This window comes from Lissotriton helveticus, chromosome 1_1 (assembly GCF_964261635.1).
Source record: "Lissotriton helveticus chromosome 1_1, aLisHel1.1, whole genome shotgun sequence".
NCBI lineage: Eukaryota > Metazoa > Chordata > Amphibia > Caudata > Salamandridae > Lissotriton > Lissotriton helveticus.
In genome coordinates, this window is record NC_136057.1 from 937,102,937 (window position 1) to 937,130,526 (window position 27,590).

Here is a 27,590-nt window from a genome sequence, read left to right on the forward strand (position 1 = left end):
AAGCCAGAGGAACATCAGTTAAATAAATGTTGCATATGTCATGCTTCAATTAATACTATTGCAACTAGGCATTTATAAATATTAACACAACACACCCAAAATCGGAGAGACCCAAAATAAAAATTGCAATTCAAATCAAAAATGGATGTTTAAATTAATAGAAGAGAGACCACACAGAGAGAGTTGTTTCATGCACCCATTCATAGCAAAAACTGCCTGGCCTCAATATGCCCCCCCACCCACATGGCCAGGCCCTGGACCAGGCCCCAACAACACCCAAAAAATCGAAATACACACAAAAATCACCTCAATCCAATACCATCCATGCCCTAAATGATGTTTAAATTCAAGAGACCCCGCAGAAAGACTTGGTCCATGCACCACTGAGTACCCCTGGGCATAATGGATGAAAGCAAGGCAGACTGGGTTCAGGCCTATGGCACAAAGCACACTGCCTGGCTTCAAAATGGCCCCTAGACCCCCACCCACATGGCCAGGCCCTGGACCAGGCCTCAAAATGGCCCCACCCACATGGTCAGGCCCTGGACCAGGCCCCAACAACACCCAAAACATCGATATACAGACAAAAACCACCTCAATCCAATGCCATCCATGCCCTAAAAGATGTTTATATTCAAGAGACCCCACAGAAAGACTTGGGACATGCACCACAGAGTACCCCTGGGCATAATGGATGAAAGCAAGGTAGACTGGGTGCAGGCCTATGGCACAAAGCACACTGCCTGGCTTCAAAATGGCCCCTAAACCCCCACCCACATGGCCAGGTCCTGGACCAGGCCTCAAGATGGCCCCACCCACATGGCCAGGCCCTGGACCAGGCCCCAACAACACCCAAAAAATCAAAATACACACAAAAACCACCTCAATCCAATGCCATCCATGCCCTAAATGATGTTTAAATTCAAGAGACCCCACAGAAAGACTTGGTCCATGCATCACTGACTACCCCTGGGCCTACTGGCTAGTGTGGCTTTAACACGCAACCCACAATTAAAAAAAACGTCCACATATAACAGTGAGCTATATAATTCCATGCCATCCATGCCGGCCCGTAAATGATATTTAAGTTAAAAAAGCTCACAGAAACAGTTGTATCATGCACGCATGACTAACCCTGGGCCTACTGGATACTGTGGCTACCCACAATATATTTTTTTTAAAGTTGTGAAAAAGTTTATAAATTGTAGTTGCAGCAACTGCAATGCCCCAAACAAACAACACCAATTTACTTGTAAAATCTCAAATCCAAAAGTGATCCAAACAAAAAGTCCTCAAAAACAAATATCCAGCAGCAGCCACAAAGAGTAATCCTTCCAGCTCCAGATCCAAATGAAAAGTGACCAGGACATGGACAAAGCACTGGGAGGAGCCTGCTGGACAGGAACAGGAAGTTGGAGACTCTGGGGCACTTCCTTCCTCCCACCCCCCAAAAATGGACTCCTTGCACAAAAAAGTGCAGCCAAATCTCAATCTGAGGAGTTATTCTGACCCAAATCATCATTTTCAGAAGGTTTATGCTGCCTGCGATAGATTTATTGTGCAGAATTGCAATTTTTGCGTCTTCGGGAAAGCAAGCTGTTCAAATCTACCGCCGGATGTCAGCTGCACGTCGCATCTACGTATTCGCTATTGTTTACTCTCGCGATATGTGCTCGCGGGCCCTTATGACGTATTCGCGTTCTCAAAGTCTCGTAGTGCAAGATGGCGGGACTCCATGTCATACTTGCGGGCGAAAAGTCTAGCGTGATCACGCAGCCAGATCCAAAATGGCGCAGCGCACGCAAACTGGGAGGAAAATAACTCGCCGAACTCAGAATCATGGTAAGTCAATGCCGCGCGCGTGAGTTTGTATTTTTGAAGTGCGAACAGGCAAAAAAAAATTGCCAACTCGCGAATTGCGAATTGTTTGGCAATTTTGTGCGATTCGCGAAATTGCCAAAAATTTGCACATTCCATGAGCGGAACAAATTTTCAGCCCATACTTAAAGGATAGGGCTATTGCAAATATTGAAAGGGACTACTTCCACAGCCCCCACTTCAATCAGATCATGAACAATGCGTACAAGTGCCTCTTCGCCTTCTTGAGAAATTTGGTAATGAGGCAATCGAGGCAAAGAAGATCCCAACTTTACATGAATATGCACTGGTCGAATAACCATTTGCCCCACATCAGTGTCTGAAGTAGCCCACAAACTACTAGGAAGTGAAGCCAAAGCAATATTCTCTCTAATGAGACAGGACTTCTCAGTCACCGGATAGTTATCATTCAAAATAACACGCACACCTTCTAGGGAACAACGTATTGTGGCCCTAAAATAATTGAGCATATCAAGACCCACAATATTGTCCGGTGTGTTAGGGGAAAGCAAAAATGGACATGAAGCAGTGAATTTATCAACATGGAATGCAAGTGGTTGTGACAGTGGGCTAAGGAAAGGTGTCCCATCGAAACTTATTGATGTAATGATTAAGACAGACCATTGAGCCCTCGGAACCAATTGTTTAGACAAGGTGCTACGAGTAGCTCCTGAATCAACCAGAAACCGATCAGTAAAACCCAAAACATGTGCTTGAACATAGGGACGCTTCTGATCTATTGGGACTTAAACTGATTCTTTACCCCATCCTAAGCATTCCTATATATAAGCAGATTCCTTCAAATCCGAATTCAAATAATCAGATATTTGATATTGGTTACGCCTATCAAATGTATTAGAAGAATTCGAAGAATGCCCAACAGTCTCCAATCTAGCACGATCATCCATATCTCCACTATGTCCTGGATTCCCTGGGCGGCCTCTCATTTGTCCCCGACCACGCTGATACTGCTGAGTATGCAAACAAGGACATTCAAAAGCCCAATGTCCAGTCTCCCTGCAGTACGCGCACTGATCAGAAGACAAAGTAGCTCGGGAAAATGAGGTTGTACCTGGGCGATACATTGCACATTCGCCTCTACCACCACTTCCATAAGATGGGCCATAAACCTGAGCAATCATAACCTTTCTTTTCAACTCCTTATTTTTTTTATCCTCATTGCCCTTACCTTCTAGTTCCTGACGTTCATAATACTGGGCCATAGTCAAAAGAGAGACTGGGAAAGATTGTAAATGTGCACCTTAGTTTTCAAAACCAACCCGATATGTATTTTTCAGTAGCTTTTCCAAAAAGATAGCATATATTAACCATAGCACGGGTAGATAATGGATAAGATAGCAAATGGAGTTTGCAATTAATTGGCATACAAACAAAAAATGAGAAGCCAGGTTTGTCATCATTAGTTGTAGCTCATGCCTCCAGCAAGAGAATAAGCCTGAGACATCACACCACTGTCAAAAATAAGTATTTAGTCTAGCAATATTTCAGGATGGGAACTGAAGTTCTTGACAATGCTAGAACCTCACTACAAGGGAGATGAAGTGTATCCAGCGACTATTTCCATTTTAATTATGTTATTTCAGGATGAGTAATTATTTTGAGGTAAAGAATTCTATATTTCGATAACTTCTTTTCTTTTGGACGCTTTTTGTTCTGTTGTAATATGCTTGATTACAGCTGTTAAAGGAGACTACTTCTGGGGTAGATTGGGAGTACCTTCGTCTTTGAAACATTACCCTTTGAGGGGACCAACATTTTGCCATTTTAAGGCATGATGTATGACACATATATAGGATTATATATCACACATTATGTTATTTATGTCACTTTATATGAAACACAATTGCTAATGCTAGTTTCAGTTGAAAATCCTCATTTAAAGACAGTCATCAATCCGTTCAGATATAGCACAAACTCAAACCAGACACATGTATTACATATTACAGAATTTATGCATAAATTGTCTTATATTTTACTTGCGTCCTTTGTCCAGACATGTTGACTTAGAACATGTTAAAAATATATATGGCACAAAGTTCTCACTTCAAGAGACATTATTGGAATAGGCCATATTTGCCTCATGAAAGCACATTGGATTCACACTCCACAAAAAACTATGGGCCAGATGTACAGAAGAATTTTGGGAGTACTAGCTGTGAAAGGTCAGCTGTTCCATTTGTAGCACTTAATTTGTAAAAACCAACGCTTTGCTCAGAAGCCTACCGCCAGTGCTATTGAAGGTCAGGGTGCCAAATATGAAGGCTGTCTAGTCTTGATTCCATCATGTGCCTTGTTAATTCACCACTGGACACACCATGCCTCTTCTTCTCATTCTTTCTGGCTTTATTCTATCCCTACTTTCTCTGAGGGTCACTGTTTTTCCTTCTCTATCTTTCTCCTTCTTTTCCCCTTTTTTATTTTTCTTTCTCTTGTTCCTGATTACAACCCACTGAGGTAAAAAAAGAGCACCAATCCTCAAAAATGAGTGCCATTGGGCCCCACTTACAACCCCCTGCTTAAATTAAGCACTGCTCATTCTTACACGTCAGTTTCAGTGTGCAGTGTTTGGCTTCAGGGTGGTGCATTTGGCATGTTAAGAGTGGAGAAAAACACAGTCAGTTGCATGTCAGCGCTACTGTACTAGGCCCTCAATCTTTCAAGAGAACCAATCTGCCACTACAGGCAAGCTGCTTCTCCTACTGTCAATTTGCTTCTTGTTTTTACATTTTTATTTCAGTGTTTGCCTAATTGCATTATAAGGGTCATATTTAGAAGTCCCCTGTGCCACGGGAGAGTTACTTTTTTTGATGCTTTGGTAGCGCACAATCCTGAGCCATATTTACAAGGCCACACAAACCCATCCTGCATGGCTTTTCTTGGCCTTGTAAATATGGCCCCCTTTCATGCATTACTCTGCATTAAAGGGGCGTTCTATGGGTGTTGCCATGAGTGTTCCCATGCTGCCCTCATGGATTCTGACGCATTCCCAGATTTACAAGGATTTGTAAACCTAGAAATGCATCAAATTCTAATGCCTCCCAGGGAAGTGTTAGAGTGGCGCTTTCTATGTGTACTGTTTTCTGCAGCTCACAGAGACGGAGGAAAACACCATCAATGATTGTTTTTGTGCAGGAAGATTTCCTTTCTTGCAAAAAACAATCATCACTCAACATAGGCACCCTTGCAGCATCGTGCAAGAGTGCCTGCATAGTGCTAGGCAGTGAATTGTGCATCAGCACAGAGAAAGGCACAGGGATGAGTTGTACTGCTTTAATTATGACGCATCGCTGCACTTTTCTAATTGTGCAGCTCTGTGCAGTACTATAGCTTGCAGCACCACGCTATGTCATTTTCTAGTAAATATACCCCTATGGGCTTGATTGCGAGTCTGTTGGTCCATGGACCACCAGACTCGAGGGGGTGCAGCGGTGGCGGTCTCCTGTCCGCCCTATTACAATTAGGGTGGTCAGATCGTCATTGCCCTGCTGAAGCCGCCAAGGAATGTCTGTTCTCTGGTGGTGGTGCAGTGATGCGGGACTGTCACAATCCCGCCATGCATATTACAAGTGTCCTCTCCACCACGGTTTTCATGGTGGGTCCAGTGCCATGAAATGTGTGGCGGTGAGGAAACAAAGGGGGAACTGTAGGGCCCCCTTGTGACTCACACCAAGTGGATGCACACAGGGGGGGGCACAACATGTGCCCCCCTGTGTTCATGCACACCAGTTCCTGCATGGCATGGACTTTATAGTCCAAGCTGTGCAGGAACTGTTTTTGGCGTTCCCATTTCGGTGCCAATTTTCTGATGAACCGCTGTGGGAATATTAAGAAAAGACCGTCATACATTAAAAACACTCGTAATCTGATGGAAGACCCCACCAAAGGTTTGGTGGTGTAGCAGCAGGTCGGACCAGGCGCCCGACCGCCAAACTCTTATTCAGGCCCTAAGTGTCTACGATACTGAAATTGCACTATTTTTTGTATGACTCTGAATTCTGGGGCCTGTAGTCCTGCGCCACACTCGGGACTGCCACAGGTGCGAGGACTTCACCAGAAGGGCAGAGCTAGCTTGCAACAGCAAGAACATCAATGAGGGACTCATAGGCAGCGTGACACTCCACCCACGGGACGCTTTGAGCGCTGAGGAAGGCAGTTGTGCTGCCGAAATTCATTCGCCAAGTTGCCAATAAAGAAGCGTTTCCTACCTGTTCCTCCTGGGATTCTGCCCCTCTTTTTCTTGGAGAAGGAGTTTTGTGTGCATCATTATCGCGCCACCCAGGGGCGCTTTTGCAGAGACCCCCATCGCGCTTTGGGAGTACCAGCCTCACTGGGAAAACTTTGGACTCTTGCAGTCCTATGTACTTTACCAGCGTTAGTTGGAAAGGCTGGGAGCCCGCCATTGAAACTAAGGAAGAAGGCTGGCAGTTTTGGGATATTCCATCCCATGCTGGGTAGGACTCATTGTAGCCCATCCCCTGCTTTTTGGACTCCAAGGTCGACGTGGCTGCGATGGTATTGGGGGACCGGAGGAGGCGCTTTCCAGTTGGCACATCAAAGCGGGACTGACACCGCAGTCTCCCACCGGGCCCACGCTGTTCCCCGACTAGCCCGCAATGACTTTGTTCCACTCCAGTCGTTCCCCTGCACCTTGGTCCCAATCACCTATTAAGTTGCATTCTGGGGCCTGTAGTCCTGCGCCACACTCGGGACTGCCACAGGTGCGAGGACTTCACCAGAAGGGCGGAGCTAGCTTGCAACAGCAAGAACATCAATGAGGGACTCATAGGCAGCGTGACACTCAACCCACGGGACGCTTTGAGCGCTGAGGAAGGCAGTTGTGCTGCCGAAATGCATTCGCCAAGTTGCCAATAAAGAAGCGTTTCCTACCTGTTCCTCCTGGGATTCTGCCCCTCTTTTTCTTGGAGAAGGAGTTTTGTGTGCATATATATATATATATATATATATATATATATATATATATATATATATATATATATTACCTACTGGCGGTCGCCAGTAGGTATATATAGTTAGGATTTTTTCTCTATGGGATTTTTGAAAATTCTATGTCTAATAACTTTGGCGTTTGTGGACGGAATTGGCTGAAATTGTCAGGAAAATGGAACATTTTGTTTCTGAGCAGCCCCTGAAAATTTGGGGGGGTTTCGTCAAGGGGGGGGCCGAGAAAAAAGGGGGGTCCCAAAACGTGTTTTTAACATTGAGTTTTCCATAGGGCGGTTGGCCTCACTTTTAGCCCGAACGGCTGAATGGATTTGCACGAAACTTGGCAAAATTGTAGGGACTGGTAGCCCGATGTGCCTTTTGTAGGTCTCAATATATGTGCTCCAGTGGATTTTGAGAAATTAACGTTCAAAAAAAGATATATATCTGTAACAGCGGACCGGGCAGCGCTCCGGTTCGCGGACTTTTCGCGTTACGGAGCTTTGTGAAGCGAAGCTGATTGGTTCTCCGGCGTCTGTAAACATTCCAAACAGTCCGTAGCGGCCGCCATCTTGTCTCTCGGTAGGATCGAGAGACAAGAGGAGGCCAAAGCGAAGGGGCAAATGACCATAAGGGGGCATAGTAGATCCTCCCTGACCCCCTAGGTTTGATGTGGAGGTTTTAAAAGGGCCCCGCGGGGCAAAAAAAAAAAAAAATATTAATAATCAAACGGCTGAATGGATTTGCACGAAACTTGGGGAAATTGTAGGTACTGGTAGCCCGATGTGCCTTTGCTAGGTCTCAATATATGTGCTGCAGTGGATTTTGAGAAATTAACGTTCAAAAAAAGATATATATCTGTAACAGCGCTCCGCTTCGCGTACTTTTTGCGTTACGGAGCTTTGCGAAGCTGATTGGTTCTTCGGCGTCTGTAAACATTGCAAACAGTCCGTAGCGGCCGCCATCTTGTCTCTCGGTAGGATCGAGAGAGAAGAGGAGGCCAAAGCGAAGGGGCAAATGACCATAAGGAGGCATAGTAAGTCCTCCCTGACCCCCTAGGTTTGATGTGGAGGCTTTAAAAGGGCCTTGCAGGGCAAAAAAAAATATATCGTTTTTTTAGTTCTTTTGCGTGGGGAGCGCCCGGTTCGCGAACCGTTCTGGGGAGCGTACTTTCTAGAAAATTAGTGAAAAAAGTTAGAGTAAAATAATAATTGTGAGTGATCAGATGTAGGGTAGCTCTGAGAAGAGCTTTTGGGTTTATGGTACATTTAGGTACTTATAAGTAGGTACCAATGCACAGTCTTAAATTCAGAATGAAAACTCTGTTGCCCTCATCTGAGAAGTGAACTCCATCTCCTCTGCAGATATCTTGCATGTAGTAACGCAAGTTATTGTTGTACAAGGAGCCCATTCCATGGTCTCTCATGTAAGCTGAAACAGATTTGTTTACATGCTTCCTCGACTTCTCAATTTGTGGACAAAATTGGTTCGACCACCTCCATTTCTGTCTTTGGCATTTATTTGAATATACCAAGGCAGTCTGAGGAAAAAGTGCCATCAATTGCTCAAAGGTGTCCTTTAAAAGCATTTCCAGACCTACCCCAGTCAAAGTGCCCAAGTCATTACCTCCACAGTGCACAATTAACAGGTCAGGTTTTGGCAAATGCATAAAGGTTTTCACCAATGGTATCAATTGGTGACATTTTAATCCTCTGTGGCCAAACCACTTAATTTCCACATCTTGTAAATTGAGGTTAGGTAAATTCCTGTTTTCAGCGTACCTCTGAGCCCAATAGATGTAACTATGTCCAACAATCCAGACAGAAAACATGGCGAGAGAAGGTTCTGCTGCAGTCAGATGAAGTGTGGCAATGAAATGGCAGTTGAAAAAATAAGAGTTTAAAATGAAAAAAAATGTGGAGTTTCTGTGTTAATGAAGCAGTAACAGTGATTGGTGGATTTTGATTGCTGAAAACAGAAAGTTAGGGTGCATGGATGAGTTCGTTGAAAGATGTATTTTGAGTGGCGAAGAAAAAATCATTAAATGGAAGAATGCACTGGATATGCAGGTGCACTGAGAGTTCAGAGTTCAATTGCAACATTGTTGTGTGAACTTGCAAACACCAGAGGTCTTGCAAGAGGTGGTTGCTATGCAAAAAAGCAGAGAGGGCAGAGGGGGGAAGGGTTTTGATTTGAAAAAAAGTGAGGGAAGAGTTTTGATTGGGTGACATGAGAGATATGTGTGAAGAATTACAGCATTTCTGTGCTTTTGATAGCTGCAGACTCTGGAGTGCATACCTTTTGCTCTGCTGAAGACAAATTGGTGTGTTTCTGAGACTGTTTTGAAACTCAAAGTATTTGCTAAGGTGAGAAAAGATTTCTTTAATTTAGATAGAAAATAGTGTGCTTTAAGGAGAAAATTATGAAGAAAGTTGTGTTTTTCAAATGTTGCTTTGTCTCAAGTGTTTTACAAATAGATTTTGTTTCTTTGAGAAATTGTAATTGGAGAAAATGTGAAGTATTAGTACTGACAGGGTTTTTATGTGCATAGGAGCTGTGGAGTGTTTTCAAATTATGACTTGTAAATCGTTTTTGAGGAAAAGGAATGGTTTTAATATTTATGACAAGGACATAATGGTGTATGCTTCTTTATAAAGCAATTGAGTGTCTCTGATGTTATTTTTCCCATTTTAATGTAAGACGTTTCCCTGTGGAGCAAATTGCTTGTAAATATGCTCCCACCTGTGCATGGCAAATTTAGATTTTGAATGTTTGCGTTACATAGGCATGTTAAAGGTGACCGAAACATGCTGCAAAGGCAATCAAAAACGCTTTCATGTGTCTTAAGGACATTTTAAGTCATTTCCCCATGTGGAGTGTTTTTAAATTATGACTTGAAAATCGTTTTTGGGGAAAATGAATGCTTTTAAAATTTATGACAAGGACATAATGGTGTATGCTTCTTTATAAGGCATTTCAGTGTCTCTGATGTTATTTTTGCAATATTAAATTAAAAGACCTTTCTCCGTGGAGCAAATTCCTTGTAAATATGCTCCCACCTGTGCATGGTAAATTTAGATTTTGACTGTTTGAGTTACTTAGCCATGTTAAAAGTGACCCAAAAAAGTTGCAAAGGCTTTAAAAAAACATTTTCATGTGTCTTGAGGACATTTTAAGTCATTTCCCCGTGGGCAGTGTTTTCAAATTATGAGTTGAAAATCGTTTTTGAGGTAAAGGAATGTTTTCAAAATTTATGTGCGCCATATGCCCCCAAATTTCTTTTTCAGGGGTGCAGCAGGGTGTTCTTGAGACACCCCTGCACCCTCGGAAAAATTCGTAATTTGCGATGAGCTAATTGCTAATCGCAAATTGCACGTTCATTCCTATGGGCCTCCTGCTCCATGGAAATGAATGGGTAATTTGTAATTAGCAAATAGCTCCTCGCAAACTAGGAATGGTAAAGAATCGCTATTTATTCCTTAAAGTTCGCTATTTAGGAAATGTAAAAAACTTTGATGATACATATGGCGGTTCATCTCTAACAAGATAAGAAGCTTAGGGATAGATTTATGATGACTGGCGTATCATCAGGGATGTGCCAGTCATCCAATCGCGGGCCGTGGAGGGAGTTACGGTGGGGCAGGGAGGCGGGGAGGGGGAGGGGCAGGGTGGAGGGACCTAAAAACTGGCATATGGATAATTGCAGGTAAGTACACAATTTAATTATTCAAACGAAATTCGTAGCGCGCACAGCATCCCATTTTGCGATGCAGTGCGCGCTACGAAATTCGTTTGAATAATTAAATTGTGTACTTACCTGCAATTATCCATATGCCAGTTTTTAGGTCCCTCCACCCTGCCCCTCCCCCTTCCCGCCTCCCTGCCCCACCGTAACTTCCTCCACGGCCCGCGGCTGCAGTCATCCTGTGCCGCTGTTCCGCCACCCATGGTGTGCTGCATTTACAATGCGGCGCATCATGGGGCAAAAACAGCATAGATGCGTGACGCATCTGTGCCGTAAAGGTGGCGCATTGCTGGAGTTGTATCGCAAGTGTGATGAAGCTCCAGCAAGGCTCAGGGGTGCCCCTGTCGCAGGGTTTCTGTTCTCACACAGAACTGTGCACAGAGGATTGGAACCTCGGCGAATTAGGGTGCCCCAAAACTCACCTTAGTACCCAAAAACCCCTTAGCAAGCTAGCTACAGTGTCACATTGGATATAACAAACTCTCAATGTTTAGACAATCCAGAATATGAACTTACAGTACCTCAGGATACGTGGAACTCATGAACACTCGGTCGTTATATATTCATTACAAACCAGAACATGGAGTTAAGAAGAACACATGTGTATTTGAAATGTTTATTTACTAATGCCGTCTTCTCAGGCGTAGTATCTTAGATAATACAAGTACACATCTTCGTCGCCATTGTAATAATGTGAGAACGTACGTCTTTAAATGCTTTTTAGTTATCTTTATTCCGGAGCGCCGGGGCTAAGCTGTTGCTCAACGGTCGGCGCCAAGCAAACAATATGGCCGCCTTTCGCTTTCTGTTTCCCCAAATCCTGTTCCTGTGCAGGAACACTAGAACGCTACCACAATTATCAGTAGCAAAATTACCAGCATAGTTACTAGTACATAAAAAGCGAATGTTGACAGTATGTTAACATGCTGTAAATGAATAAGAGTTAGCAACACTTATATCTCACCCTGCCTAATACACATATTATATTATTTGCTAAGAAGGTCTCTTTGGGTTAGTTTAGGGCGTGCCTATACTTTAGTGTCCTAGATTTGAAGGAATCACATCAGCATACACCAGCTCTCTCTTCATGTGAACCGCATCAAGTGTTGTGTATGTGTGTGTTCGGCAAAGCAATATAAAACCCGCCTCATGCCCAGAATTGGCAGAAGCTGCACTTATGTTATGACTATGAAGTCGTGGAGATCAGACCTCATAACAATTCTGTATCGTGTTGTTCTTGAAACTTCAGCACTCGCTGTACAGATATAGTTTAAGAAGCAAAGCAGATAGTAGAGCAATAACATATTATTCTCATGTAAACCATGATGAACTACTAGGTTGAAAGCTAAAGCAACAACTAAGTGTCGTGTGCAGAAGTTGCAAAAAAGGAAAAATGGCATTTAAACCGGTAATGAGCCCATGCTAACTTAACACGGTGTAAAGATATCCAGGATCTACATGACACCCCTCCATGATCCGGAAATGAACAAAATAAGGTAATAGAAGTGCCATCTCATGAGAGCAGATTGCAACTTTATATGTGCACGGTCCGCAAGGTAAAACATTAAAAACTAGCAAAATTTAATGCTAAGAAAAAATAAAACAGTCAACTAGTTTATCGAGGCTTAAGCCAATAGGCAAGCTATATAATAAAAACTTGACAAATAAGTCAATGAATTGTCAATGAAATGCTAGTACTCAGCATATCAAACATGAAAAAGGTCTATGACATAATTGTGTATGCAAAATAAGCTGCAACAGCCTCCAATAGGAAGTCACCGTCTTCATCCGAAAAGAGTTCAGCCATCCAATTTAAAAGCGGAAAAGAACATACGTGCTCTCCCAGCACCGGATCCTCTATCACCATCAAAGGACAGCTCGGTGGGTTTTCAAGAAAGCTGTGTTCCAAGAAAGACTGTGTTGCCGCCAGTAAATTCCAGGGACCAATTAGTCCATGCATCAATGCCACAGCCATAATCCTTTCGCCAGGACAAACCAACTCGTGAGCAATGATAGGACTCATCAGCTGATTAAAGTCGACGTCAGGAGAAACCGGTCCGCAGAGACACAAATTAATGGCCCAATCGAAATCACAGGTCAGGCAGTGAAATACAGGCTGGACACAGGTGAAGTAGGAGAATCGAAAAGATAATCCATATGCCGTGCTTAATATCGCCAACGGCATTGTGCCATAATATTCAAGCATGCGATTGCGGAACAGCGTTAGCAGCTGCAGGGCGGGACCTTGCACAGGAGGGACATCCATATTTAAAAATGTAAAAAAGCACAAGAGCGTCCGGTGCTAATGCAAGTAAAACTGGGAATCCACCAAACAAAGTGGAAAAAATAGAATGAAAGAAAGCAGGGATGACTCCAAAGATTTTCTCAAATGAAGTCACGAGACCACTGCTAACAACTTTAAAAAAATGCGCCAGGGCCTTTGTGGAGGACGCGTTAAAGATAGTCCGAACCATCTCGCTGAAATGCAAAGGCGAATCAGTATTTAAAAGGGTCTGCACCTCTGTACGGGTGTTCGCTATGTGAAGCACGAAAGTTTCACGGGCCGAACTCAAGGCCACCTCTGTCTGAGACAAAAGAGCCCTTATTCTTGCCATGCCGTTGAAATCTGCTCCCAAGGTTGGTATTTGTGGCCAGATTGAAAACTCCCTATGTTCATGTGTGGGAGGAAATAGAACATTTCTGCAGCAAATAACCCGTTCACTTACTGTTACGATAAAAGGAATACTTTTAATTAACCCAGAACAATCTTCATTATTGAGCATCAAATAACTACCATTTTCCAACAACTTGAACGTGGGGATGATAGCAGGAACTGGCGTGCCTTGCAACACGCAAGCCATATTTGGTCGGTCTTTGTTGCATGAACCGTGTAACTGTATGTGCGTACACATTAGTGAATGATCTGGCGTCTCAGTGCATTCCTCTCCATTCAGATAAACTTCTTGATCATCTTTGAAACATCTGTATGTGTATGGAAGCGACCAGACCTCATGAAGAAAACCACTACCTAAAGGTTCATAACGACCTATTGGTATATATTTCATACAATTTGAAAACTTATATAAAGCAAAAGGCAGCGTTATTAAACCGTGGATAAGGCACGTTGCCAAAGCAGCCAACCTTTTGGATTTATATTGGAAATGTTAAAGGAAGAATTACGGAGTAGGGCCTGTAAATCACTAATGGACAACCGAGTAAAATGACTCCAACCATCATATTCCTCTAACTCCGGGATAGTAGGGGTGTTTAATTTTTTAGAAGTAGCCAATCCAAAGCATTTGGTCTGGGAAATTGTTTCATTCACAAACAACATATGATTTGGGATGAGACATGCACGGTGCAAAGCCTCAGTGCCTTGTACCTGCCAGGTTCGTGAACCCCAAACTGATGTAGATCCTGGATATCTTTACACTGTGTTAAGTTAGCATGGGCTCATTACCGGTTTAAACGCCATTTTTCCTTTTTTGCAACTTCTGCACACGACACTTAGTTGTTGCTTTAGCTTTCAGCCTACCTGCGTCAAGATCTATGCCTGCTTCAAGCAGGCGCAGGGTTTTGACGCAGCTTTGTCCTATCTGATTGTAAATGCGGCACACCATGGGTGGCAGAGCAGCGGTGCACGTTAACTGGTGCATCCCTGGGGATGTGCTAGTTAACATAAATCTGCCCCTTTTATTATTAATTATGTGCAGGGGACACAGAGTCGGTGAGGTTTATCCAAGGTTAAGAAGAGATGAGTCCTGTTCACTGAAAAATTGGACATAGGCTTCACCTCCTCACAGCCGCGGGCTGTGGAGGGAGTTACGGTGGGGCAGGGAGGCGGGGAGGGGGAGGGGCAGGGTGGAGGGACCTAAAAACTGGCATATGGATAATTGCAGGTAAGTACACAATTTAAATATTCAAACGAAATTCGTAGCGCGCACAGCATCGCATTTTGCGATGCAGTGCGCGCTACGAAATTTGTGATTTTATACGGTCATTTAATAAGAAAAGTTTGAAGCAGAAAATGAAGTTGTTGCAAGAATTAGATCCTTGCAGAGTGAGAGAAGTGATAGGTTTGCATGGTCATTCACTGGCTTGTCTTTCCAGGAGAGTATGCCAGAGTGTTTTTCATCATTTCAGGATGCTAGCAGTGCATCATAATAAAGTGAGGAAATTAGTTAGAATGTTGTATTATGCTAAGAGTCCAGCAATTATGCTTAAACAATTATGCGCTGCTCTTTTGCATGGTTCTGAAATAGATGTGAAGAATATATGTGAAGAAATTGAGTTTTGTTACTTTGGAAGTAAAGAGGAGAATGTTGAAATTGACCAAGAAGAAGAGAGTAATGTGGAAGATAGTGTACAGGTTTCCAGTACAGATAATTTGCAGAGGGAAATTGCGACGTTTGAGGTGAAATCAAGTGAGAGGCCAAATTTCACTTGTGTGTGTTGTCGACGCACTTATTATAAGAATCAGACTAAGTTAGTGGATTTATATGCAAAAAGTGAAAGGGAAAATAATAGTGAATGGAAGGATTTTACAACATACTTGATGGTAGAAAATTGTTTTGATTTGGGATTGGATCAACGTGTGTGTACTTATTGTTGTAACAAATTAAATCAAAACCAGATGCCTGCTAGAGCAGTTCATAATAATCTGGAATTGGTTGAGATTCCTTCTGAATTGAAGGATTTAAATACTTATGAATCTATTTTGATTCAAAGTATCCATCCCTTTCAGGCTATTGTAAGAATGGAGCCAAAGACAGGGACATTGCCTCCATCAGATTTACAGAGAGGATTAAAGGGAAGAGTTGTTTATTTGCCTCTAGATTTCAAGAAAAACATTAACACAATTGGAGTAGAAAAAGTGGAAGAGGAACCTCTGGTTATCTTAGTTAATGGAGTTCCGACAAAGAATAAGAAAATATGGCAAGATTTAGTAGATGTTAGGAAAGTCAAAAGGGCAACATTGTATTTGAAAAAAAATAATAAATACTATAAAAATTTATATGTTGCAGAAGAGGAAGTAAGTGAGGAAGAGGATAGCGATTTGTGTGCTGGTCAAATTGAGAAAGTAGAACCCTGTACTAGTGAAGAAATATATGAACATTATAGTGTTCATCCTTTGCATTCCAAGGAAGTCATGGGGAATGCTATTGAGTTGTTTCAAATGAAACAAGCCAAAGGGAGTCCCATTAGTGTTTGGGAGGAAAGTTTGGAAGCTCGGTGTTTCCCACAGCTTTTTCCAACAGGTCAGGGAGGAAGATATGATGAGCGACCTCATCAAATTCCTGCTTCTGAATACCGGACTTTGCGATTGTATGCATGAGATGCTAGGTTTCGACAATGCATTCCTTATTTGTTTCATCTCCTGTTTGAAGGCGATCTGTCTGGACTGTCATATGCAGTGAACCATGATTGTCACCTGATTAATCTCATGGCGTGTCAGCGTGGTACTAATGAGTACTGGTACCGTCGTCATGGTAATTTAAAATGTATGCTGAGGAACTTAGGAACTCCCACATGATTCCTCACTCTGAGCTGTGCTGAGTATGGCTGGGAAGACTTACTTGAATTTCTACGAGAGGCAAATGCTAACGTAGAAAACATCGAATTCAAGACACCCGGAGAACTGTGCTCTTTGGATCCAGTCAATGTATGTAGGTACTTCAATCATAGATTTGAAGGTATGATGTCTTTCATCATGAATAAGAAGAATCCACCTCTTGGAGAGGTGTTGGATTTCTTCTGAAGAAAGGAGTACCAAGCAAGAGGTGCTCCTCATATACATATGTTGCTGTGGATCAAGGATGCACCTAAATTTGGAACGGATCCAGAAGACTCAGTGATGAGTTTCATAGAACAGTATTCTACGTGTGCTGTTCCAAACGCAAAGGAGAAAAAAAGCCTAAGAGAAAAAGTTCTACGTTTCCAAAGCCATCGATGTGGAAAGTACTGTCGTCGTAAATTCCGAAACAAAGACAAGTTCTACACCAAATGTCGTTTCGGCTTTCCACGACCGGTGATTTCTAAAGGAAGAGTGAACAGTTTGATGTCTTCGCTGCGACATAATGTGATGAAGAAATCACCTAAAAACACATACAATTTGAAGAGGAACGAAGAGTCTAAGTACATCAACGACTACAACCCGGTGATTTTGTCCATGTGGAATGCTAACATGGATATACAGTTTGTGGCTGATAACTGTATGGCTGTGGCTCGGTATGTGACATCTTACATCACCAAAAAAGAGAAGACAGAATTGAAGGATATGTGGGAGGACATTTCCCATGAAAAGAGCCTCAGCAAGAAGTTGTACAGTTTCAGTCTGAAGATGTTGTCGCATCGAGAAATCGGAGCTTACGAATGTTCTGACCGGTTGTCTTCAGCAAGTCTCTATGCCAAGTCCAGGAGTATCGTTTGGGCGAGTCTTGGTCTTGCTGCAACGCGTAATCGAGTTCTCAAACCTGTGCGGGAAATTGAGTATTTGGCGGAAAAGGAGCCAAACAGTACCGACATTTTGAAGAGCAACATGTTGGATACATATTATCCAAATCGAAGCAGTCACCTCGAGAATGTTTGTCTGTATGAGGTTCTGCAAAATTACATATTGAAGAGGAACATCAAAGAAGATACTGAGAAAGGAGTGTATGCTGTAATAGGAAGTGAGGGATGTCTGGTGAAGCAAAGAAAATGCCACTTGATAAACCATCGAAAATTGAGTGGCGAATCTCCTGAAAAAAAGGAGTTTTTCTATTTAGCACTTTTGCAACTTTTTACGCCTTGGCGTGCAGAAGAGGAACTGCTTGGAGATTTCCTCTGTTATGAAGACTCTTTCAATGCTGCCAAGGAGACCATAGAATGTCCTGCTTTTCCCAAATATGTAGAAATGTTGAATGTGGAAATTGAGCAGGAAGCAACGATTGCAGCGGAGATTGCCAGAGACAGTTCTCAGGACAGTCAGAGTTCTGCTTCATTGAGTCAGGATCCACTAGGAGGACCTGTTATCGAAAATGAAGCTGCCACTGCTATGAATGAAGTGGAAAGAGCAATGGCACATGCTCAGGAGGATGCGGTTAACTTAGAAGAGTTGGAAAGACAACTCAACGTTGAGCAGAGGAAAATATATGACGAAGTTACCATGCAAATTGATCATGGATTAAGTCATGACAAGAAAGAGTGCTCATGTACGTCGTTGAAGCCTGTTCGACTGTACGTGAGTGGAGAAGCGGGAACTGGAAAAAGTTTCCTTATTAAAGCAATTTCATGTTATTTGCAGGAAAGGACAGAGTCATCGCTGTCTTGTGTTGTCACCGCTCCAACTGGACTGGCAGCACATAACATTAAAGGGATTACTTTACATCGTTTACTGATGCTGCCAGTGGAGCATGACAACAAATTACAATATCACAAGCTATCGGGAGATGCTTGTTTTGAAGTTTCAAGAGTCTTGAGGAAAATGAAACTTCTTATCATTGACGAAGTAAGCATGGTTTCCAATGTCATGCTTGCCTTTGTGCATTTGAGAATGCAAGAAGTTCTCAAAACAGAGTATGATGTGTTATTTGGTGGCAAACACATCATTGTTTTCGGAGATCTTCTGCAGCTGACACCAGTGAAAGGGCAACCTGTGTTCAAAATGCTCACGCATGAAGATACCAGGAAGTGCCTAGGGAGCATTGGCAACGTCAATATATGGTTAAACTTCAATTATGCTGAACTGCATGAAAATATGCGTCAGGCGAAGGATGAAGTTTACAAGACTATTCTACAAGATGTTAGAATTGGAAAAGTGACCGAGCATGGGAAAGAAGCTTTACATGCACGATTACTGACAAATTTATATCCAGACCAAGATGTTGTGCCTGAGAACATTTTTCAGAAAATTACTGAGAAGAAATCTGGAATATGTTTGATGCCAACTCTTGCAGAATGTGCCAAATTCAACAACAAAATGTTGCATTTAGAAAAGCAAGAGATTGTGAAACTGGAAGCTATTGACAGAGTAGAGCATATGGGATCAACAATTATTTTGTCTGAGAATCTGAAAACAAAATTGGATTCATTAGAGAAGAGTATATCTAAAACTGCAGGTTTTGAAAAGACTCTGAATGTGTGCTTGAACTGCCGTATAATTTTAAGAAGGAATTTACATGTTGAAAGAGGTCTGGTAAATGGATCAATGGGTAATGTTGTTGATTTTGTGAAATACAGAAATAGAGATGGAATTGAATTTTTAAAAATTAAATTTTATGGCATTGAGGAAGTACAGCTAATTGGTCGTTGTTCTGCTAGATTTTTGCTTGTAAAAGACTTATATGTTCGTCGTAAGCAGTTTCCTGTTTGCTTGGCATATGCGGTGACAATCCATAAATCGCAAGGTTTAAGTGTAGACAGTGCATTGGTGAATATTGGCAGTTCTGTGTTCAAGGAGGGTATGGCATATGTGGCATTGTCACGAGTTAGAACTTTATCGGGATTGTACTTGATTGAGTGTGATGTCACAAACATTTGTGCCGATCTAGATTGTGTTAAGGAATACAATAGGTTAAGAAGAGAGTATGCGCCACATTTGCCTCAGTATCCTTTGTTTGAGAAACGTGTGGTAGGCCAGAAACGAAGAAATGTGACCAATATTGAGGAGGTTGTAGCAAAAAGACGAAAAGTTGATGAACCTGAAATTATAAGCAGAAACAAAAAGGATTCTGTTGAAGATGTTGTTGGTTTTCAATTTGAAAGCAGTTCTGGTGTCAACTGCTATGCTAATGTAGTGGTTAATGTTTTGTTTTCTCTAGAAAATGTAAAAGAAGAGATTGTGGTCAATTCTGATCAAAGATTTTGCAGTTTGTTAAATTCTGTGTTAGAGAAATGTAGCACTGATAGAACAAACATAGAAAGTGTGTCTGAAATTCGAAATCTGTTAGACAAATGTTCAGGTCAAACACAATTCTCTCAAAATAGTCAGCAAGATTGTCAGGAGTTTTTAATGTATATGCTTGATGTATTGCATGATGAAGGTGTAGATGTAGATCACCTGTTTGGGCTTTCTTATCAATGGCAGCATGACTGCGAGAACTGTAGGGTATCAAGTACTACTAGTGTAGACTCAGAAAGATTTATATATTTAACTTTGCCAGACAGTAAATCAGTCTCTTTTAATAAGCTAGTAAAAGGAGCTGATCACAACATGGAGTGTAGCCAATGTAAAACTGAAATCATGTCCACATTATTTATACGAACATATGGCCAGTATGTCATTTTAATGTTCCAACGATGTAGGCCTGATGGAACAAAATTGACAACTTTAATTAAACATTTTGTGGCTTCACAGTTGTCAATATCAGGAAGGACTTTTGTAACTGTAGCAATTATATATCATGACGGTCCTTCAATAACATCAGGACATTACACAGCTTATTTAAAGTCTAGAAATGGCTGGTCATTCTGCAATGATTCTGTTTTAATTTTTAAAAAAAAATTGCCGTATGACCTTAAAAACTCTTACCTGGTGTTTTTAAAACCAAAATTTTAGGGAAAGAATCTCGGGATGTGCTCTGAGGAATTTCAAGAAGTTCTAATGGCTCCTACACGATTTGGCCTTGAGGATAAGTGTAGTACAGAGACATAACTTCTTACCATAACACTGGACGTCATGGAGAAATACGTGCACTTTGAATGAGTTCAGAAAAACTGTTTCTTTTTATAAGCTAATTGAAGCAGCCAATCAAAACATGGAGTAGAGGGAATGTAAGTCTGCAATGCTGTCTACTGTTTTACATTGCTTTGTGATTAAAAGTGATGTAGAGAATTAAATAATTGTAGTAGTCATAAAGGTAGTGTAAGTCTGCTTCATAGTAAGCAGTATCAGTGTCATAGGAAATGTAGAACATGATTGAGCAAGAAGGGGAAGATATTACTAGTCCAGGATTGTGAAAATGATCTTGAACATTTTAATTGTGAAAGTTGCGGAAATACAACATGACGGGATTGGCTTACAAGAATTCTAAGAGTTATAAATGGCTCAGACACGATTTGGCCTTGTGGAAACGTATGGTAGAGAGCGAGAAGTCATTTATTGTATGTAACATGTTTTTTAAAACAATGGAGGTTTTCTTTCAGAAAGTGGCGGGTTGAAAGTAATAACAGCACAACAGAGTGTAAGCTGTTCATAGGACATCCTTCGCCGTCATGGAAAGTAAGTTAACTTTAAGGAGTTCTGAATTCTGATTTGTTATGTTGTATGGGTTTTTTAAACACAATCATTTTGATTGTGTTTTTTTTTCCCCGCTGTTATATGATGAATACCTTCAAGTCACTGTTTTTAGTGAAATTTGATACATTCTGAGAACAGCAAAAATAAACCATTTAATATGTATAATTAATTCTGTTCTGTTTGCATTTATGATGTACATGTAGAACTGTGTAGGAGGCATGGAGAAGGTGAGGCTTCTGTAAGTGTCAAAGTTGTTGCATACAGTGCTCATATTCTACGTAGTCTTTCATATGATAGACTACATTTCCACAATGAGATACCTAAGCAAAGGAAACACAGGTGATATGATTGTGGAATGAGGAAAAAAAATTGCACGTTTTTCAATTATATTACCTGTGTTTCCTAACATTACACATCACATTGTGTAGATGAGGTTTAGGCCTGTTCCTGGAGACAGAGGAGGTCTAACATTTGTCCAAGAGTGCAGTCGACATGACACACTTGGTTGGTAGGCCTGCACATGTATTTTCTTCTCTGTATTCTTCAATAAGTGTAAATTTGATCTGCAACCCTGAGTAGGCCTCACCTTAAACAAACCTCTGGATAGGCCACACCTTATTGTCATCCTGAATCAATTATTTAACATGTTAGGGACAGATTTATGATAGGTGTATGCCTCTTTTGCGCCACTGTGCGTCACTTTTGTGACGCAGTCGCGGTTGAAAAGATTTGGTATGAGGCGACAAAATTATAAAATGATGAATCTAGGCAGATGTGTCATGCTGTAAAAAAACAATGCCACATGAAACCGATGCAGCAGTCATGCAAAAGATGCACAATGTTGCAAGATAGGACTCACTTCATCTGCATCAAGATACTATTAGTTTAAAATGTATATTTTTAGGACTGTGTAGGGGCATGGAGAAGCAGAGGCTTCTGTAAGTGTCAAAGTTCTTGAAAAACTATTTGTCCTTCAATCTTTTCCCTTGTTTTTTCCAATTTATTAAAAACATGTTTTAATATTTTTCAAATGTTTGTTCTCTCTTTCACAGATTTTTTAGTATAAAAAGTACAAATGAGTAACTTAACGACAATTATAAGGTAAATGTTTTGTACTCTTTTTGTGTGGAGAAGTGTGGCTCAGGGGTTAGAGGCAGCAGACCCGGAAGCTGAGATCGGTCCTGGACCAGGGTTCAATTCCCCGCCTCGGCGGGTCTTGTGCTAAAAATTCCACGGACTCGATAATTTTCGCCCGGTGCCTCCTCGACTCACGGGTTCACACTCTGCGACTCTGGGCAATAGCTTGCTTAATCTCCACAACGGCCCCTCGCGGTGGGATGCCTGACTTTCACCTTGTGGATACCCTGCTATCTCACAGGGGAATACCAGGAAGGGTTCCCTAAGCAAGCGCCGGGACACCCACTGCGGGTAGCAGTGCGCTATATAAGCTCAACTACATTTCCATTTACATTTATATTTCTATCACATTTAACTTCTATTAGTTCCACTGCTTTATTTCTTTAAGAATCACTTTCCTGCCTTTGCTACTTCGCTCATTCCTTTGTCTATTACCTAATTACTCTACTCCTTCACTATTTTTCTTAGTCCCTCTCTTCTCATACTTCTTCACTCTTGGTCACTCACTCTGTCTCTATTACTTTCACTGTTTCTGACTGATCTAAAATTTTTTTTTTAAAAAGAACAGTAAGTATAAGGGAAGGAAACAGACAGTTATGTTAAAAGAAAGACAGCTATAGGGAGTAAACTAGGGATACTGTTACCCGCAATCCTCTGCTGATGATGTCACTGACCATGTCATGAATGATGTAATATGTGACATCATCAGCAGTGGATTACGGGTAATAGTATCTCTAGTTTACTCCCCTATAGCTGTCTTTCTTTTAACATAACTGTCTGTTTCCTTCCCTTATACTTACTGTTCTTTTTTTTTAAAAATATTTTTTGGGTTCACTCCCGGTTCGCGTACCGGCGAGCGAACTGGGAAGCGAACTAAGAGAAATAGAGGTTGGCAGAGTTCCAAATATTCTACCAATTTTTTAATAACGGGGAGGTAGTTCTGAAAAGAACTTTTTTTTAATTGTTTTTGTTGTTTTATATATATATTTTTTTTTCTGAAATTTTTTTTACTTTTTTTGAATTTTTCTGAACGGTTTTATATTTTTTTTGGTTTTTTTTGGGGGGGGAAACGAAAACGATTCATTGTAAAGGGCTCAACAGGAGCAACAAAAAAAAAAGAATTTATTGTTTGCGGCGTTTCGGACAAATTGGAAGATGATTGTCATTAGCTCTGTTGATCAGAGTGATGCTACTTTCTCTGTAGCAAATGAATCCATTGCAAAGTACGCAGACTTGTTTTACTTCCCCAAATCTCAGTTGTATATTTGGCACCATCTCCCTGCCCTCTGGTCCCGTCACTTCGGGTACAACAGATTTTCTGGCCATAATAGGGGGATTATCTAGTTCGTTACGAAACTGTGCAGCACTGTAGTTGTTAGGATGCCACCTAGTCATATGGCGATGCATTGTGTAGTTTCCGTAACTGTATTTCTTCTCGGTCCCTCTGGACAGTCTATCTTGACATATAAGGCAAGTTACGTATCTTGCATTTACTTTTTTCTCGCCTTTGGGAAATTTAAAAAATTGCCAAATGAAGTTTTCTTTCCGGTGAGACCTCCTGGGCTCCTCAGGCAAAAACTGCCTCTCTTCCTGCTCTTCCTCCTCTTCCTCTTCTTCCTCTTCTTGCTGAATTATAACTTCAGCAGGTGGTCCTCTCTTCCTTGGATGTGGTGGAGGTGGTGGGGAAGCACCAGCTGAAGCTACTAAAGAAGCCATTGCTCACTGGTAACAAAGGGTCTTTCTCTCACAAAGATGAAAGTCAGAGTGAGGAAAGAAGGAGGGGTTTTCATCATTTGGGAAAAACAATAGTTCTCAACCAATGAAAAGTGTTAATTTTACATTACATGACCTAGTGTTACATCATTAGGAAACCAAAAGTGAAATGAACCAATGAAAAGTGTTATTACCAAGTCACATGACCTGCTGTGTTTACGTTACGCGCTTTGCGCCGCCTCCCGGTTTGCTTCCGGGAACCTGCGCTTCGCGCCTCGCTTCGCGTACCAGTTCGCTAACGTAGCACATCATATGACGTACCACGCGACAACGTGAAACGTCATGCGGACGCGAGGCGTCACGATGTTTTCCAACGCGGCAGTTGCGTTAAAGGAACGTTTACCGGTTTGCGGACTATTTCGCGGCATCAAGGCCAGCTAACGGGAAGCTTCCCGATTCGCGAAGCGGGAGGGAAGAAAAAAAAATATTTTAAAAAAAAATTATTAATAAACATATAAAATATATTTTTGGATTTAAAGAAGAATACATTTTACAGCTACAGATATTAGCTTTTAAAAAACCAATGAAATTCACTGAAAAAACCATAGGTTATAGACCATATATAGTGAGGAATTAGCATTTACAAAACCTTGAAAATTCACTGAAAAAACCATAGGTTATAGACCATATATAGTTAGGAATTAGCATTTAAAAAACCTTATTTTACTCACACAAAACCATTGAAATTCCATATATAGTTAGTTGCACTAACTATATATCGCGCACCCGCAATCCACTGCTGATGATGTCACATATTACATCATTCATGACATGGTCAGTGACATCACTGATGACATCACTGATGACATCTCAAATGACATCACTGATGACATCACTGATGACATCTCATTTGACATCATTCTTGTGCTAATACGATAAACCTCTTCAGACTCCAATAAAACCTTAGATACACTCAGTGTATACAGACACTCACACACTGTCACTCATCCATGGAGTTACTCACACACCTAGTCAGTCATGCAAAGAATCAATCACACCTCCATTTCCTCAACTATACAGTTATACACACCTTACTTATTCAAACATATACTAACACATATTTACTCTCTTATACAATCCCTGATACAAGTTCACAATGATCCATACAGCCACTCACACATTCAGTGGCTCTCATGCACAGTTATTTATATATGCCAACTCTCACATGTACTGTGTTTTACATATGTACTTACTATGACATGTAGCATTGACATATCCATTCACTCATCAATACACTCATGCACACAGTCAACCGCCCATGTAGCTGTTTCCACATGCACTCTTGAACTCATACACCTAGTGAATCAACTGCTCACACATCTATGCACAGAGTCACACACCTCCCAGCCACCCCCACACAAACTCAATCTCCCATACAAATACTTGGGCAACCAATCAATAACATATATAGCCTCTCGTATAGCTAATGTTCCACACATGCAGCAGTTTACATCACAACAGACATACTGAAGCAAACATTCAGACAGTTTAGTCACTAACCCATGCATTTAGTACGACACATTTATTCACTCACTCATACAGTCAGTCACGCACCTACTAAATCCTTCATCCAGACACTTATACATCCACTCATTCTTCAATATATCTAACATATTTAAACTTTACAGAAACACACAGTCACTGGATGATGTCATCAGTGATGTCATTTGAGATGTCATCAGTGATGTCATTTGAGATGTCATCAGTGATGTCATCAGTGATGTCATCAGTGATGTCATTTGAGATGTCATCAGTGATGTCATCAGTGATGTCATTTGAGATGTCATCAGTGATGTCATCAGTGATGTCACTGACCATGTCATGAATGATGTAATATGTGACATCATCAGCAGTGGATTGCGGGTGCGCGATATATAGTTAGTGCAACTAACTATATATGGAATTTCAATGGTTTTGTGTGAGTAAAATAAGGTTTTTTAAATGCTAATTCCTAACTATATATGGTCTATAACCTATGGTTTTTTTAGTGAATTTTCAAGGTTTTGTAAATGCTAATTCCTAACTATATATGGTCTATAACCTATGGTTTTTTCAGTGAATATATATATATATATATATATATATATATATATGTATATATATATATATATATATATATATATATATATATATATATATATATATATGTATATGTATATATATATTTATTTTTCTCTTGAGCAAGCTGCTTAATCCACATGCCTGTTGCCATTTTACGTTATTATTTTACTCTTGCTGATGTTTTCCATTAGAAAGTGCATGCTTTCTTCAGCACCTATCTTTTGAAGTCTGTGTTTTCTTTCTTTCAGCTAATGCTTATTGTAGGAAATGGGGGTTGCCCAAATCTCCAAGGGGGTAGCATCGCATCAAGCGGGCAGGCCAAACTTCGAGGACATGTGAAGCATTCACGCAGTACCCACAGTCGACACACCAATCACACCACAAAAGAGTCACGACACCACCTTTGGTTGGAAAAAGATTAAGTTTAGTTATGTCTCCAACCTGCAAGGTAAAAAGGAATAGAATAGTGGTAGTCACAACTAGGCGCCAACTGGCACCAGAGCCAAGTACTTTAGAGGGGGATTATTTACATGGGACAAAAAGGGGTTGAGTCCAAAGTCCATGCTGAAAGGAAAAAGGTTGATTAAATGAACATTAGACCTGGGGCCAACCTGGCGGGGCCAACTCAGGCTCTCATCCTCGGGGGAAGGCTGTAATTGCAAACTCCAACATTATGCATAAACACACTTCCTGCGTTATAACGCCAAACCCCACCCCTGTAAGGGAAAACAGAGCATCACAGCACATTTAATATTAAACAGGAGCACCTATCATGAATCAACATGGCTGGCTCATTAACCAGGGGCATGAACAGGGGCCTGGAATAACTCGTCAGGCCAGCTTAGGGGCACCCCTGCAGTAGAAGGGAACACCCAGATTTACTCCACCCTCCACCTACGGTTATAAAACAACAGGTAGGCAGGCACCTGGCATTCAATAATATCTGAGGTATACACCCTAGGCATCAAAGGTAACCTGGGAACATGGCTTCTCAGCCCCCAACCAGCAACATAAACGTTAGGCAGTGCGTTGGCAACAACTCTTCCTGGGTCACCTTAGAGGAGACAATATTCCCTGGGGCATAGAACCATAGGCCTACAAACCTCAACATAGGGTAAACCCTCCTCGGGGGAATAAACATATGGATTGAATGTTAAGCCTATCCTCTAGGGGCCGGAGCACCTGTACATGAGCTTCTCGACCTGTCTGGGACCCTATGCACCACAGGTAACAGGCAACCATTAGGCATCACTGTCAATTCACTCTTCAGGTGACTGTCCACTCCAGGGTCCACCTATACGGCCTGAACTGAAAGCACCTACAACCTTGTGCCCTATCACGAGGTGTCTTAAGTGTACAAGTCATGGGTGGGGGCGAGCACCGACCCTGTGCCCCGCTGCCCTCTCCACCCTCTTCATAGGCCCCACTCACCGGTAGCTCCCGGGGATGTCCTTTGGGCTGTGGGCTCTCCTCCCGCTGCTGGCCCCTTTGTCGAGGAGGCCGGTCAGGAGACTCTTTGTGCTCTTCTCCTGTAAGCTCGGACCCCCTTCTGCGGGATCCTCTGGGTCTGTTAGGCAAGATGAGGGGAGGGGCAGGCACCGACTCGTACCTCGACGCCCCCTCCCTCTCGCTCCGTTATGGGTGGCAACAGCGGGGCTTCCCTCCGGGGCTTCGCCACACCACCCCTGGTCTCGTGCTCCTTGGGGGGCCCTCTATTTCAAAGCCGGCCCTTCTTCTGAGAGGGGGCCGGTCAGGGGAGGCCTGCGCAGCTCTGGCGCTCTTCTCGGGGCCTCCCAGGCCTAACGTGGCCTTCCT